At 38.1% G+C, this 17575-nt stretch overlaps 1 protein-coding gene across 1 annotated transcript in view; it reads left to right on the top strand.

The window, feature by feature from the left end:
* Positions 1–500: 500 nt before the first annotated feature.
* The window catches only part of LOC134665723 (very long chain fatty acid elongase 7), a 44760-nt gene continuing 27685 nt past the window's right edge, over positions 501–17575 (top strand). The window contains exon 1 of the mRNA XM_063522694.1: positions 501–653. The gene's annotated coding sequence lies outside the window, so the exon portion shown is untranslated. The remainder of the gene's footprint in view (positions 654–17575) is intronic.

The raw sequence follows: 17575 nt of genomic DNA, 5'->3' as shown, positions 1-17575 counted from the left end.
TATGTATGCATTTTTACTGCCAAGTTTGTGCAAAGTTAACGTGGTCAGATTAGTTGTGCCGTTCACGTTTTCCCTTTTGTATGGGAAATGTTCTCGCTTGAGAATATTCCCCACACTAAATGGAGAATGTTCACGAGAACAGCACAACTATAGGTCAGAGTCTAGCCTCGTAAGTCCCGCGTACTTGTACAAGTACAAATTACATTTGAGTTTTGAACTGTTATAGAAATAAAAGAAAGTTCCAAATTCAAAAGCGCAAAAATTGGCTTGAGTCTTACGAGGCTAGTACAACCTGGCAAAAAAGAGTAGAAATTAAAAAGTGGCAACACTGTAGTGTTGTCCCTTTCAAATCAATTTATATAAGAGAACGGGACGACACTACAGTGTTGCTACTTTTTAATTTCTACTCTTTTTTGCCAGGTTGTAAAACGTCGAAGGGCCGAATGCGCGTTTAAAACGCCCAGCGTTAGCCAGCCTTACAAGCACAGGCTTTCCATCTTCGCACATAAGAAAACAGTCGCTCTCCGTCGGCCGAGAGGGCCGGGCGTCATTCGAAATCGAACTTTGTATTCGAAATTCGAAACTTCGAGTTCGAATCGCGAGTGTTTTGTTTTCAGTGCTTCGTAGTGTTTGTTTTCGAGAAGGAGGCAAAGGTTGGTTTTGAAAGGAGGAAATATTTTTTTTATTATTCTTACATTTATTAGGAATTTTCTTCCATTAAAACTTCTATTAGGAATACCTATACCCTTCTTACTTGCTACCTATATTCATAACACGATATCATAAGGTAAAAAATATAAGTCAACTATATAAAGTTAAATTATCAGGGGTATGTAGCATATTGGCAACTTAAATTGCCGGTGCGTCTAAACTTCTTTAAAATTTTGATCTGTCAAATCTGCCATCTAAAAATCTGCCTGCTAAAATCTTCACGCAACGCAATCCTAATATGTATTTATGTTGGTACCATGTTGGTACTTTCCTAGGATGTCGAGTGTCAAGTACCTACCCACATAATACCTATATTAATTTAATGATCCTTAATTGGCGTAGGTAAGCACAACTAAAATTCTGTTTCATAATATCTAAGTTATTATTCACAACGACGGGACTTATTACCTAAAAAAAAACCTCCTTTAAATTTACCTCCGACGTTTCGAGGACCGCGTTATCCCCGTGGTCTCGGAGAAGACTGGCTAAAGTTGACATCAACATCTTCTAGCTGCGCGAGTTTTCGAACTACCCGCACTTGGTCTTGTTTATTAACTTGAACGATTTTCACACTAGGGATGTGATATATAAGTTTTTAGATTTATTTTACTACCAAAATTTCAGCACTGGCGGGAAAGCTGCTTTTATCTATTTAGTCGGTGAGAAAAATTGTTATTACATATGTGAAAATTAACGGTAATTATACGAATATTAAATTCTCTTACTTCTCTTCTTGCACCATTGTTATTATATTTTGTTTAGCCCTATGGGTGAGTTGAGAATGCCTATACGCATTAAGTCCGCCATTTGTACATTTTATTGTATTTTCTGCAATGAAGTTTAAATAAATAATAAAATATGTACATTTTTCATTTGTTTCACATCTATAACTCGAAATCTCTTTAAAACGAAGAATCTATAACAACCCCTTTGACAAAACCTTGTTAGCACGAACGTTTTAGCGTGTTTTGAGATTCGTGCTATGAGGTTCTACTGTATGATATGATAGCCGCAAGGGCTCGCATAATATAGTTAAGTTACTATGACACAAGTGGCACAGAATCGTTGAAGGTACTCCGACAGGTTTTCTGGCGTGTTGAGACAGTGATATTCGTGATTGGACTCAAAATGTCACAGGTTATAAATTTCTATGTGAAAGATGCCGTTATGTTTTATTGGAATAGCATTTGATTAATAAGGTCGGTTATTTAAATATGACTCCATGTCTTCTATAAACCGATTCTCGTGGACTATTTACGAAAAACAGTAAAAATATTTCTTAGTAAGTATTAGTTACCTACTTAATTTATACAAAAACACTAAACAGCACTTGGTTGGAATGTATTTTATTAAAACACTGTTATTGACTCGCTTTCGGCTCGCTTCAAAAACCCACAATCGTATTTTAATGCCTTTATTATGTTGCAGTCACATAAAATCCATCTTTGTCTCGGGGATGGTTGGGCTAGACACGCTCGCATTGAGGCGGAAGTTGTTGCTACTGGTGCACTATCTCTCAATCATTCACCACCAAGTTGATAGCCCAGCACCCCAAGCACATGATTGGCGCGACATTATCTCGCCGCGAGATAGACTACCCGTCTTTTACTAACTATGTTAATAAAAGAGGGACGGGTAGTCTATGTCGCCGCGAGATACTGTCGCGCCAATCATGTGCTAGCCCGGCAGAGGTGTTAGAGAAGATAGGGTTGTTGGTTCCTAGGAGGATACCGCGGGATGTGGACGGGGCGGTCGCGCCGCGTCGCCGGCCGTGTGTGTTGCTGCGGCCGTCCGCTCGCACATGTTACGCGAGGCACGCACCTACCACGCGTGCTTTATCATTTCTACATATTATGCTCACTCAACACGTTGACGCTGACATGTTCGCCGATCGTTTAGCAAACTTGTGCAAAACTGCTAGACAATTTTTAAATTTTCATACTGCATGACATTGCTGGTAACATGTATTGTAATCTGTTTTGACATTTAATTAACTTTATTTTTATTGTTTTACCCTATTTCTGATTTTAATTTCTTGTTTTCTTAGAGTGTACGTAAAATTATAATTTTAATTTGTATGACATTTTTATGTGCATGTTTTTATATTTTTGTATGTTTTTAATTGTTACTATTTTGACAATGTATCTGTTTTTCTAGCGTGTAAGTGATTTGGTCTATAACTGTAAGCTTACATTGTGTTCAATAAATAAAATAAAAATAAAATAAAACACTAATATAATTGTGGTCATTCGTTAAACTTACAAAAAGTAACGTAACAGCCAAACTGCTTTTCAAATTGATGTTATGCGTGGTGAGACAAAGTTTTTCTTGGTACTTATTTCGTGCACTACCTGTTTTTAAAAGTTTTCTATTCTTTATATCCTGCTACCCCAAGGTTGTCTGGAAGAGATCGCTTACAGCGATAAGACCGCCTGTTGCTACCGTTATTTACACTGTAAATCTGTTATTTTATTTTTCTTTGTGGTGCAATAAAGAGTATTTACTTACTTACTTACTTACTTACTATTATAAATTGGTATCACTCTTAGAGGATTATAACCAAACGAAGTAGCCATTAACGGGCGTTCCCCACTGTCGAAAATAGGAGGCCAATGGTCATACACATTGAATGGACTAACGTTTATCTGACATGACTATTTTTATGTTACGTATACATTTGACGTGCCCCTCCCCCGCAAATATCGGTAGACTATTTTGTACCGAACATTACAGACATGTCGGCTCTGTTTGGTAATATCTTACATCCTCTAAGCTAAGCTAAGGTAGATAGGTAGGTAAGGTTACGGTTAAATAAAAAGGTAAGGTTAAGGTAGGTAGGTCCATTATTCCTTTCGACTCAGGTGGTAGTCAAATCGGGCCATAAGGGTAACATTGAACACCGTCGCGCCCGAGCGAGCTCTTTCATCAGGGAAGTGCAACGCACGGCCTCGCTAGTTTCACGGATGCAGTTGCAACAGACTGCGTTTCTTGTTTTATATGTGTTGCTTAATGCGAGCAAAGGGCTTGTACTACAAGTCTGACTTAAGAGATAACTATTGGTTATTCTAGTTCGTTAGGGTGTTTCATTTTTCCGAATTTTCGATTTTCACCTGACTTTGCTCGAATTCTTGTTCTAACTGATAAAGAAAAAATATACGTTAAAAAAAATTAAAATGGGTTAACATTTAGAGGTTGCACATCATCAACAAAGATATTTCAAATAACCAACGACTCTACATCGGAGGGTAGAAAATGGTTTAAGCGGCTATCATCAAAGCGGAGAGTAGTGTGATAGGTACTGAACCTTCTACATATAAATAAATTTTAAAATTAGTAGTAAACTTTGATTTTTGTTACTCGATAAATGTTCTAATTAAGATTTTTCAGTTTTTCCACCTTTTTCCAAAGGAAAAGTGCTTTTATCGTGTTTTAGACACAAAATTCAGTTTTCTCATTCAATTTTACTATCAGTTCATTATAATTTGTCATTTTAGAACGTAGATTAGTTTCGTTTTCACGCAATGTATGGGGTTCTCACTCTACCTTTTCAACTTGTGCAACCTCTAAACGTTATTCTATTCTTTTGAAAATTGAAATAAATAGTTTTTAGTGTGGGGAGACTCCATTGGTGAGCAAAGTCAGGAAAAATATTACAACTTTTTTTTCTCCATACAAAAGTGAATCAACCTATAGTTCGTTGGTCTACAAGCCTTGTATACCAACGAATTAGAATAACCAATTGTTATCTATTCCGGACCCGAGTTCCACCGAGCACCAATATTAATTGAAAGTCCTTGTTCGATTTTGTCATAATATTATTACGTTTATGATACCTACCTCCTTACCTTCCTATTTGTAAGGCAAGGAGGTATAAAGAACTCGTAATACGACTCTCCATTTAATTGATTTACTCGCGTAAATTAAGACTTAGTCGGTTATTAAAACGTAGTTACATACGATTATCGTACGATGATACGATGATCGTATATTCAAAACTAGTTATCATGTAGATGCCCCTGTAGTTTATTTATTTTCCTCGTTGAACTTACTACCTACGTCAAATCTATCCCTTTTGCGATTCACATAATAATAACATACCTAGAATTGGCTGACGAGATAACCGTAATGTAGGATGTTGATTACAAGATATACAAGATATTTATTGATAAAAGTCAATGTTTTTGCGATCATTGTCCCGGTAGTCGTTTCAGTAAACGGTCTCATAATGAAGAGTCGACCAACATCGTGAGAGACTCTCACTAGGTGGCTGGATCAAGGGACAGATGCAGAAGGTAGTCTGGACACTGCGCGGATAGTCCGCCGGTTCCTCTCTGCGGCCCTGACCACCGGGAGCTTGGGCCCTGCCCCGTTGCTGGCGGCACACTACATTAGGTTTATTATATGTTTGTTAAGTACGACATTAGAAAGATGGCAGGGCCGACCTAGCATAGAACCACCGCATACAGAACAACATGGAAATCCATGAAAGAGGCATATGTTCAGCAGAATTATGCGATCGACAACACAAACGCAATTCTTCCTATTCGCGATTCCCATACAATATAGATTCCACACAACTGCAGTTTACTACATTCGTGATTCCACACAGTTGCTTTTTTTACGCAATCGGGTTTCTTCCTATTCGCGATTCTACACAATATTTTTCGACGCAATCGCAGTTTACTATATTCGTGATTCCATACAAGCGTTATTTTAACGCAATCGGAATTCTTCCTATTCGCGATTCTACACAATATTTTTTCGACGCAATCGCAGTTTACTACATTCGTAATTGCACTCAGTTGTTATTTTTACACAATAATACCTATAGCGTTTTATCTTAATATATTCATATTTTTAACTCGGCCGCAATCAAGAGTCGCCCGATCCCACCGCTAGACTATCTACCCACCTACCAGCGCCTTTTGATTGCGGCCGAGTCAAAAATATGAATTTATTAAGATGAAACGCTATAGGTATTATTGTGTAAAAATAACAACTGAGTGCAATTACGAATGTAGTAAACTGCGGTTGCGTTGAAAAAATATTGTGTAGAATCGCGAATAGGAAGGATTCCGATTGCGTTAAAATAACGCTTGTATGGAATCACGAATGTAGTAAACTCTGATTGCGTCGAAAAAATATTGTGTAGAATCGCGAATAGGAAGAATCTCGATTGCGTAAAAAAAGCAACTGTGTGGAATCACGAATGTAGTAAACTGCAGTTGTGTGGAATCTATATTGTAAGGGAATCGCGAATAGGAAGAATTGAGTTTGTGTTGTCGATCGCATAATTCGTTCAGCAGTGGACGCAAATATGCTGAGAAGAAGTAGGTACTTTGTATTGTTTTTGTACGTGTTTTAGTATTTGTTTTGTATATTCTTATTATAAAATAATGTAACTAAGTTTAAAGAGGAATATAGGACATAAACTAACATTATTTACGGAAATATCATTCTTGTCTTGATGCCTTTAATGTAGATGCATCAGAACAACGGAAGTAATTGCATATTATAATAAGTTATAATGATTTTCCTCAATAAATAAATTATTTTCCGCGATCTATTCAAATACCTGATTCCTGAATATCAGATTCACAGACTAGACATACACATTACACACACAAAATTCGCGATTTCGGATTTGTCCCATAGTAAAAGTTGCTCAGTATAATCCCGAAACCTCCCTACGGGAATGCACTTATTTTTTGGCCACCTTGTATATTACTAATGTCCTTTATGTGCTCGATAAATAGATTCAATTTACTTAAGAATCAATTAAGGCCTTAACTGTATTTAAAAAATTTCAAAGGCACTCCCCATACAACCATTTCCAGTCGCCGTTACGACGCGGTGTAGACACATCTTGTGTCGACACCGTCTGTTTCGGTCACAATTCCAGTCGCAGAGTCGTCGCCGTGTCGACACAGTTACCAGAAATGGGGAAGGGTCGACACTAGGGCTCGCGGTCGTGTCCGGGTTTCGTGTACACGTGTTCGGTACCCGTTTCCGAACTACACGTACACGGTTTTCTGACCCGTTCTGCACGTGTAGTCGGGTACACGTGTAATTAAGATCCGTGTATCCGGGTACCCGTGTACCCGTGTACACGGCGAAACGGACCTTAAATACACGCGGGCCTAACCCGTCCTTGGCGTGTAGTGGAGATTGAAGTAATGTATAAAGTTATAAATAAAACAAAGATTCAGGTTCAGGAGCTCCGATTGTTTAGCAGTTTTATTTTATCGGATGTTCAATATAATAGATATGTGTTGTACCAATATAATTGATTTTCACCTCAGCAGCTCGAACAAGGGTACTTTGCTACTTATAAAAAAACCGGGAAAGTGCGAGTCGGACTCGCGCACGAAGGGTTCCGTACCATAATGTAAAAAAAGGCAAAAAAAAACGGTCACCCATCCAAGTACTGACCCCGCCCGACGTTGCTTAACTTCGGTCAAAAATCACGTTTGTTGTATGGGAGCCCCACTTAAATCTTTATTTTATTCTGTTTTTAGTATTTGTTATAGCGGCAACAGAAATACATCATCTGTGAAAATTTCAACTGTCTAGCTATCACGGTTCGCGAGATACAGCCTGGTGACAGACGGACTAGTTTACTCAAAGAGTCTCAAGAATACAATACCATTGAGTGGTAAACCACAAATTAGGATAACCACCTCGTAGTAAAAGCAGATTATAACCGCCTTGAAATGTTAGTATAGATTAACGACTCTATTTCTTTAAACAATAGACTACAAAATACACTAACTAAATAATAGCCATTATTTAAACCTAACTTTTTTTGCATTTAACAACCATCGACACTCAAAAAGAATGCACTCAGTAGAAAAACAGCTATGAGATACCATAAAATTTCATTATATTATCGGCTTTATAGTCTTATCATAAGGATAAAAATTAGTGATGTACCGACTATTGATTTGGCCGACTAGCCGACTAGCCGACTAATCGGCGCTCGAATGGCCGATTAGTCGGCCGACTAGTCGGCTAGTCGGCCAGATCATTCGTATAAGTTTAGTCATTTAGTAATTTATTCAATATTGCATTGTCATGTACGTAATTAGGTGTTACAAATTAAAAGGCCAGTTCATAACACCCTGTAAAGGCACACAATAGTAGGTACATACTTATTTACAGTTTTATATGATTTAAACAAGTCTATATGGTGATATAGTTCAGGTGAAAAACAATAGTTTTGCTCCTTTGGTTGCGCTATTCATCATATTAGCTAAAGGGTATTCTCTACAGGTTCAAAGACCTATTACAAGAATCCTCGTTCAATTTCTGTCTTTCTTTTATTTGGGATCCTGAGCAGACTGTCAGTACAGCTTGTAGGAGGTATTTCCAAGGCTCTATTTCCCTTCCCGTACGTAGTCGCCAGTTAATAACCTATTCCCTGTGGTCGGCGTCTTTACGAACAACGTGCCCTAACTAAGTCTCTAAATTTTGCAATAACATGAAGAGTTCTCCATGTCTCCACCATTAAAAAAAACTGAATAATGATAAAATCATTTAACTATCGAACTTGGCCATGAAATTACACGAGAATGAATTGAGATCGACCTGGGGGCTGATTTTTGAATTTCGATCGCTCGATTTCGTCACTCGAAAATCGGTGGAAAACCGCGAAATGCAATATTTTGAAATACGAGCCATCGAAATTTGGAATCTAGTGGTATTGGCCACTGGATTTCAATTCTATTACTAGAATTTAAACGCCTAGTAGTGGAGATATCATTTAACGAAATACACGAAATTGAGTGGTCGAATATCAAACATCGGCCCCCTAGAGGAAAACACCAGCCCACCTACATACAATAACGACCAAACGGTCAATTATATTGAACAAAAGTTTTTGTATGCACCCTGAAGAAGTATTTTAGTACAATAGACATAAAACATATGGTAAATATTGACTGTTGATTTCTTTTTTTCTGTTTTTCTTTCACTAATAAAGTGCCGACTAATCGGCTATTTTTGCCGACTAGTCGCCGACTAATCGCCGACTACAAATGTGGCCGGATAGTCGGCTTTCCCGACTAGTCGGCGACTAGTCGGTACATCCCTAATAAAAATGCTTTGAAGGTAAAAATAACACTTCACACGCGCATTTAGAGATAACAGATGTGCCGCCAGAGTCGTACTCGCATCGCATTGTTACAATTGATAAGCACGTGGTTTATCTGTTTATGTCGGAATGTTATTTAGTGGTAATTTTTTCTGACCTATACCTAACTACAATTGTAATAAAAGAGCGAGCGAGACACCAATAAAAAAAAATACTTTGCCTGTTATCAAATTGTGTGTGTTAAGATTATAGGCATATTTTTGTATAAGAATCTGTTAATTTTGGATACATGGGTTAATTTTTTATATATACATACACTCATGTAACTTTTTTTGGCTCTAGTAGTATGTAAAACATTTTGCAGATTGAAGATCGATATATATTTGTATAAGAACTTGTTGATATATAATAGGGTCCCGTTTTACCCTTTGGGTACGGAAACCTAAAAACAGTGAGCAAAATTTGATTTTGCTAAAGGAAAATATAATATATTCCGTTCGTTGTAGTTTCAGTAAGCATAACTATCTACTTTTTTATTAGGTTATCATTTAGGTTTAATTTAATTATTCAAAACTACATCAATGAAGAAAATTAAATACCTATCAGTAAGGTCAACGGTTACTAAGATATTGTTAATTTTAATCTTATGATTAATAAAACAAAGTGTACTACTAGACCTATTATTGACATTACCAATCAATCCAGTAAAACTGCAAAGTAGGTAATCGAATCTTCCTAACCTCCCACATATTCAATCGTATGTCTTCATAGCACGAATCTCCGCTACACGAGAGTGAAGGGTCGAACTGGCGGGTAAATAAGATCCGTTATTTCGTGTATCCGTGTACCCGTGTACCCGTGTACACGGGTACCCGTGTAAACGTTTCCGAATCCGGGCGGGTTCGTGTAGTTCGGGTTCTTAAGCCCGGCGGGCTTAAGAACACGGGTACCCGTGTCAGCGTGTAACACGTGTATCGGGAGCTCTAGTCGACACATGACACAAAGTGACATAAAGTGTGGTCGCCGTGTGCACACATTGTTTCGAGTTTGCGACTACTTTATGCCAATATCATTCGTTCATTCGTTCATTTTGTTCCTGTCAAATGGAAACTGTCAGATGGAAAAATAGTTAAATAAAAATAAGTGACATTAATACGCCATCTCTAAAACGGATTACAAGACGTAATTATATATTGTTTGCATTTATATTACAATAGGACTTAAATTATAATGGGGAATTAAACTGCTCGAGTGATTTGATAAACTAAGTGTAATATAATCAACGCGCCACCACATTGTTTTAGTTTAGCCGGAAATGAAATTGTTTACTTCTCAGTGCCTGTGTTCATAACTATATTATTTGATGCATTTTTAGTACTTCGATGCGTATACTATACTTAAATAACAGAAATAACGCTTTACATACTACGAAACTTGTTAATTATGATGTATAAATATGGTTTAAGGCTGAGAAATATTGCAGTCACAAAGTAGTCGCAAATGTTTCGACTTTGTGTCGACTCTGTGTAGACACATGACACGCGCTGTCAAAAGTAATAACAAAGTTACTGGATTTGCAAAATGGCTCCTTGTGTTCATTTGTTTTCAGATATTCTCAAAGTGTAAAAATGCCGTGGTCAGAGATGGGACTTAATAGATTAACTGTTTATTCAACTAATTAATGGAATAATAAAACTTAATCCTCAAATTTTAATCGCGATAAGTTTAGTCGACCTAACATAGATTGAAATTGAATTAACCTGAATATTAATCGAATAAATTATCGATTAAATCTCGGTTGGAAGTTGACAGGGGGCCATTTTTGTACGTAAAAATAATAGAAATGTCTGGCATGCAGATGGTAGCCAAATACTTTGTCATAAAAGTCGAGATGGGTGTCGATTTATAGGTTTTAGGGAGTGCCGATTTCGAAAATGATGACCATTTTGGAATCCAAAATGGCGGCCATGCACTGTGTCATAAAAGTCGTCATGGATGTCGTTTTATACGTTTTAGGGGGCCCCAATTTTGAAAATGATGACCATTTTGGAATCCAAAATGGCGGCCATGCACTATGCCATAAAAGACGTCATGGGTGTCGTTTTATAGGTTTTAGGGGGACCCGATTTAGAAAATGATGACCATTTTGAAATTCAAAATGGCGGCCATGCACTATGTCATAAAAGTCGTCATGGGTGTCATTTTATAGGTTTTAGGGGGCGCAGATTTCGAAAACGATGATCATTTTGGATTCCAAGATGGCGGCCATGCACTATGTCATAAAAGTCGTCATGGATGTCGTTTCATAGGTTTTAGGGGGCCCCGCTTTCGAAAATGATGACCATTTTGGAATCCAGAATAGCTGCCATGCACTATGTCATAAAAGTCGTCATGGATGTCGTTTTATAGGTATTAGGGGGCCCCGATTTAGAAAATGATGACCATTTTGAAATCCAAAATGGCGGCCATGCACTATGTCATAAAAGTTGTCATGGGTGTCGTTTTATAGGTTTTGGGGGGCGCAGATTTAGAAAATGATGACCATTTTGGATTCCAAAATGGTGGCCATGCACTATGTCATAAAAGTCGTCATGGATGTCGTTTTATAGGTTTTAGGGGGCCGCGATTTAGAAAATGATGACCATTTTGGAATCCAAAATGGCGGCCATGCACTATGCCATAAAAGACGTCATGGGTGTCGTTTTATAGGTTTTGGGGGGCGCAGATTTCGAAAATGATAACCATTTTCGATTCCATAATGGTGGCCATGCACTATGTCATAAAAGTTGTCATGGGTGTCGTTTTATAGGTTTTGGGGGACGCAGATTTCGAAAATGATAACCATTTTCAATCCAAAATGGCGGCCATGCACTATGTCATAAGAGTCGTCATGGATGTCGTTTTATAGGTTTTGGTGGGCGCAGATTTAGAAAATGATGACCATTTTGGAATCCGAAATGGCGGCCATGCACTATGTCATAAAAGTCGTCATGGGTGTCGTTTTATAGGTTTTGGGGGGCGCAGATTTAGAAAATGATGACCATTTTGGACTCCAAAATGGCGGCCATGCACTATGTCATAAAAGTCGTCATGGATGTTGTTTTAGAGGTTTTAGGGGACGCAGATTTCGAAAATGATGGCCATTTTGGAATCCAAAATGGCGGCCATGCACTTTGTCATAAAAGTTGTCATGGGTGTCGTTTTATAGGTTTTAGGGGGCCCTGATTTCGAAAATATTGACCATTTTGGAATCCAAAATGGCGGCCATGCACTATGTCATAAAAGTTGTCATGGGTGTCGTTTTAAAGGTTTTAGGGGGCCCTGATTTCGAAAATGATGACCATTGTGGAATCCAAAATGGCGGCCATGCAATATGTCATAAAAGGCGTCATGGCTGTCGTTTTATAGGTTTTAGGGAGCGCAGATTTCGAAAATAATAACTATTTTGGAATCCAAGATGGCGGCCATGCACTATGTTAAATGTCGACATGGATGTCGTTGTATTGGTCATGGTCATCATTTTCGAAATCTGCTCTTCCTAACACCTATAAATCAACATCTATGACGGCTTATATGACAAAGTGCACGGCAGATATCTTGGAATCCAAAATGGTCATCATTTTCGAATTCTGCACTCCCTAAAACCTATAAAACGATATCCATGACGACTTTTATGACAAAGTGCACGGCACACATCTTGGATTCCAAACTGGTCATCATTTTCGAAATCGGCACTTCCTAAAACCTATAAAACGATATTCATGACGACTTTTATGACAAAATACGTAGCCGCCATCTTGGATTATAAAATGATCATCGTTTTCGAATTCTGCACTCCCTAAAACCTATAAATCGACATCCGTGACGACGCAAGTTATCTTTATTTTCAGATCTAACAAATTGCTACAGAATACAAAGGACAAAGAAAGAAGCGAGGAGGTAATGAAACAAGCAAAAATACAGATGATACCTCGACGCAATTGGATGCTTCTTAAATTTTGTCCAGATTTTTTTGTCATAAAAGTTTTTATTTTTCACATATTACTCTCACAAGTTCCGTGACATTTCGACCTTGTAATTTTTTAAGTAAATGCTTTTGTTTATCTATGAGAATCTCACTAGAATAATATAATCAAGGTATGTTTATATTTGATGATTGAAATAGTAACGCAAAAAAAAAATTTATATGTATTTGTGTCTTATATTCCTGCCGAAGACTTTTATTTTTCCTTTTCCTTCTACACAAGTTTGGCCAAGTAATAAGAATTTAGGGTTCTCAATTTTATTTTGACTTCTACAACAGTAAAGCTACGAGGCCATGTTTGGTATCGTTTTCGTATAAATTCGCAGTACCAAATTTAGTTATGGTATCACATTGACACCATTCCAAAGTAAAAACATATAAACTTATTAAAATACTTTCTTTAAAACTCCTCTTCACGCTTAAACTGCTGAACAGTTTTAATTTAAATTTAGTACACATATATATTGAGTCCTGAGACAGGACATAATAAGATATCTCAAAAATCATCCTTTAAAGGTGTGAAATGAGGTGTAGGGGGGAATTCAGAATTGACTTCTTGAAGTTAATACTGTTTAAGTTTAGGTTTGTAGTCATGTTTTTTTATCATTTTTAACTAAATCAAAGATGTACCAAATTTCATATAAATCGGTCCAGCGGTTATTGATTTCCCGTACAAATTTCCACGCCACTTTTCACACCTTCAAAAGATGATTTTGGTTATAAGATCTATCCTATGTCCTGTTCCGGGACGCAAACTATTTCTATACCAAATTTCAACGAAATCGGTTCAGCGGTTAAGCGTCAAGAGGAGTTTAAAAAAAACCGGCCAAGTGCGAGTCGGATCCGCGTATTAAGGGTTCCGTACATTAAGTCCGACTCGCGCTTGACTGCACATTTCTAATAGGTTTTCCTGTCATCTATAGGTAAAGAACTATTTTGTGTATTCAGACGGACAGACATACAGACGCACGAGTGATCCTATAAAGATTCCGTTTTTTGCTTTTGAGGTACGGAACCCTAAAAATTTTTTTTTAATTTTGTGGAATGGTGTCAATGTGATACCTTAAATGGATTCAGCAACCCAGATTTATACGAAAACGATACCATACACGGCCTAGCACCTTCACTGATGTAGATATATCAAGATAAAATTGAGAGCCCTAAATAAACTTTCAAGAGCGGATATCTCAAAAACTATTCAACATATCGAAAAAATTTACTGAATAAACTTGTAACAAATTAAATTAACTTTCATTTTGTATAAATGGCCATGTCGCTAAGATGCATAGTTTCCGAGATATAATCGAAAAACCGGAAAATGGGACTTTCAAACAAAGCCCCCTCTCTTCCCCCCGCTCAAGGGCTACGGCCGGGGACTTTTGATATGTTCACCTCCTAACTTGCCCAAACCAAGTTACAGAGTCAAAAATTGTGTTCCGAGCATTTCCCTCAACAACTTTTTGGAGCATTCGTTGGCTGACCTAAGTAGCTTATTGCATTTCTTTAAAAACTTTTCTGTAAAAGGTTGACGGGTGTTGGGTGTTTATATGGTTTTGGTCGATTATTATCATTTGCATCGCCCATGATGACTTACTAGAATTACTTACGAGCACACGAGACACTAATAGTAGTTTGACAAACCTTGGTTTTCAAGAGGTATTTTATATTGACATTTGCTGTCACAAATTTGCTGTCAGATTTAGTCGCAAACCGCACGCAAAGTGCACACAAATGTGTCGACACCTTGTTACGGAAAAGTGTACACACGGCGACGACACTTTGTTTCGAAACAATTCTAGACACATTGTGTGGACTCTGTTACGACACATCTGACATTTAGTTACCACTTTGATGATTCTGCGACTGGAATGGTTATATGGGTCATTTACCAATTACCAAATTTGGACTATATATCTTCTTCATACAGCCTGCCCACAAATTGTATGGTTGCGGCAAGGTCAATGGACTCTGTTGCTGCTTCGTCATGTCCGAAATGTGCTTAGAGAAATATTGATTTTGAGAAAAATACGAATATCGTTGTAGCAGTTTGAATAAATCATGTTGCTTTATTAACTTTGACGTTTCACAGAATAAGTAATAGTGCTACCGTACAGAAAGGACACTTCCTAAAAAACCGAAGTTTGACAGCGATTCAGGGTCGAATCATGATATCCTTTTCTAACTTATGGCACTATCCCTTTCGACTATTTAGGGTTGTCAAAATTCAAGTAATTATCTTAACTGTGGTAGTGCACGTCAAATCGTCAAGTTGTGACAACCTTCAAAAAACCCAGAAATTCGAGTGACGTAATTAGTGGATGACCTATGCACTAACAATGTCGCGCCGCAATACTGCAGCAGCAATGCTAGGGCTATCTGCATCCAAACGGTGCCTATAGATAATTCTGACGCAGTCAATTATAATAGATACATTGAATACGACTACACCTTAATTGTTACACGTGGAAGTGGAAAAAGAATGGGCGCTAATTTCTTGCACGAAACCTTAGCATTACCAGTGGCGAGATACTCCTGACTTCGGGCAAACTCGGCTCCGTTCGGCTCAGCATTGCTCCAAGCTAGGGTTACCAGATCCAAATTCGGAATTTCCTGACAAAATTCCTTATATGAGAATATTTTTCTTGATGCATATATCGGTGACGGGAAGGCTAGCCGTAAACGATATCTATGTATGTTTGATTGATACCTACATGTTTAAACTTGATTTGTTTTGGATTTATGTAAGTCAATGTGATAATAGAAAAGTCTGTTGATTCACTAAAATTCCTGACATTTTCGTATTCCGGTCGCATTCTTCTCAAACGGCCGAAATTCCTGACATGTCAGGAAAATTTCTGACATCTCGTAACCCTACTCCGAGCAATTATTAGGGTTGGCCCCACTTGACGTCCACTTGCGTGCACGACCACAGATAAGATAAATGAGTTGAATTTGACAAACCTAAATAGCTGAAAGGGTGTCATTTAGAAAGGGATGTACACATAATGTTTCCGATTCAGGCCACAAGATGGCAGACCCTTCAACGCGCACGATCCCTATAATGGTACCTAATGATTCACATGGTTCACACTGTTATGGTAATTGAATTTGATGATTCGGAAAAATAGCTTGTTGACATCACGCAATCAATTTGCAGTTGTATGTCGCCGCAATAAGTATTGAATATAGGCACAGAATAAATAATAGTACTAGGTACAGAAGACACACTCTCTAACAAAACGCGTCTGTCACGATCAGCACAGATATGGCCGCTAAGTAGGTGGCGACAGCGCCACGCGCGGCTTATGGCAAACCCCAAAATTGGGGTCGAACGGATGTACTTTTAGCTACCTGTAGCAAAGCGACGAAATCGCGGAGTGAGCCACGCCTGATATAGGGCTGATCAAGAAATAGAATCAAAGTTGAGAGGGGGCGTACCTAAAGTCCCCTCACCTGGCTTCAGGAGCCATTTGAGGTTAGGTTTTGTTTAAGTACTTTTATTTAAATACCTAAAGATATACCCCCTTATTCATAAACGTTTACTAAAGTTAAGAAGGCGATAATAATCGTTTGTCCCTTTCCGACGTATTGGTATGATGGAAAGGGACAAACGATTATTATCGGCTTGTCAACTTTAGTAAACGTTTATGAATAAGGGGGATAGACTTTATAAACCCCGACGCTCGGGAGACGCCAATGTGACAAGACGCCAAAGGATATTTTAAAATGTCTAAAACAATTAATCCGTAATCGAATTTAAACTGTTGTGAGACATACTAACATTGAATAATTTTACGGTTTAGACTCACTTGCTTTTAGTAGAGATGCACCCGATATTCGGTTACTATCCGGTATCCGGCCTATTCGGCCATTATTATACTATCCGGCCGGATACCGGATAGTGACATACTATCCGGCCGGATACCGGATAGTAACAATGGTTGATTTTGGAGTAAACAAATTGGATTTTAGAAACAGACACGGTCATAATCGTACTTGTTTATTATTTTAAAACAATTTAAACATTCCACTGACTTGCACGCGTACTCATTTCGAATCTAGAAATGTGTTCGCGCGAACGTTCACTAAGAAACGGGTCAAACCTGCAGAATGCGCACCTGAAAAACCGAAATGTAGGTATGTTTCCGCTGGCCGAATATTCGGCGGCCGGATACCGGATATTCGGCCGATGGTCAGGCCGAATATCCGGTATCCGGCCAAACAACTATCCGTTGCATCTCTAGTTTTTAGTCACTCGCGCGATATGTTTCGGAGAGCCTAGGTCTCCTTTCTCAAGCACTCTCTCCTCTCTCCGAAACTTGTCGCGCGAGTGACTAAAAACAAGTGAGACTAAACCGTAAAAAAACCGGCCAAGTGCGAGTCGGACTCGCGTTTCTAGGGTTCCGTACATAAATCCGACTCACGCTTGACTGCACATTTGTAATAGGTTTTCCTGTCATCTATAGGTAAAGAACTACTTTGTGTATTTATTTCAAAATTTTAGACCCAGTTGTTTCGGAGATAAAGTGGGGGGAATGGTAATTTTTGGCTATTTTCTTAAATAACTTCGAACCTATGTATTCTAAAATTATAAAAAAAATATGTCCATCTTTGGGTCACTAATTTACATATGTGTACCAAATTTCAACTTAATTGGTCCAGTAGTTTCCGAGAAAATAGCCTGTGACAGACGGACAAACATACATACGCACGAGTGATCCTATAAGGGTTCCGTCCGTTCCGTTTTT

Source organism: Cydia fagiglandana, chromosome 7 (assembly GCF_963556715.1).
Source record: "Cydia fagiglandana chromosome 7, ilCydFagi1.1, whole genome shotgun sequence".
Taxonomy (NCBI): Eukaryota; Metazoa; Arthropoda; class Insecta; order Lepidoptera; family Tortricidae; genus Cydia; species Cydia fagiglandana.
The sequence above is the reverse complement of the archived record's forward strand: the minus strand, read 5'-3'. Positions and strand labels throughout refer to the sequence as shown.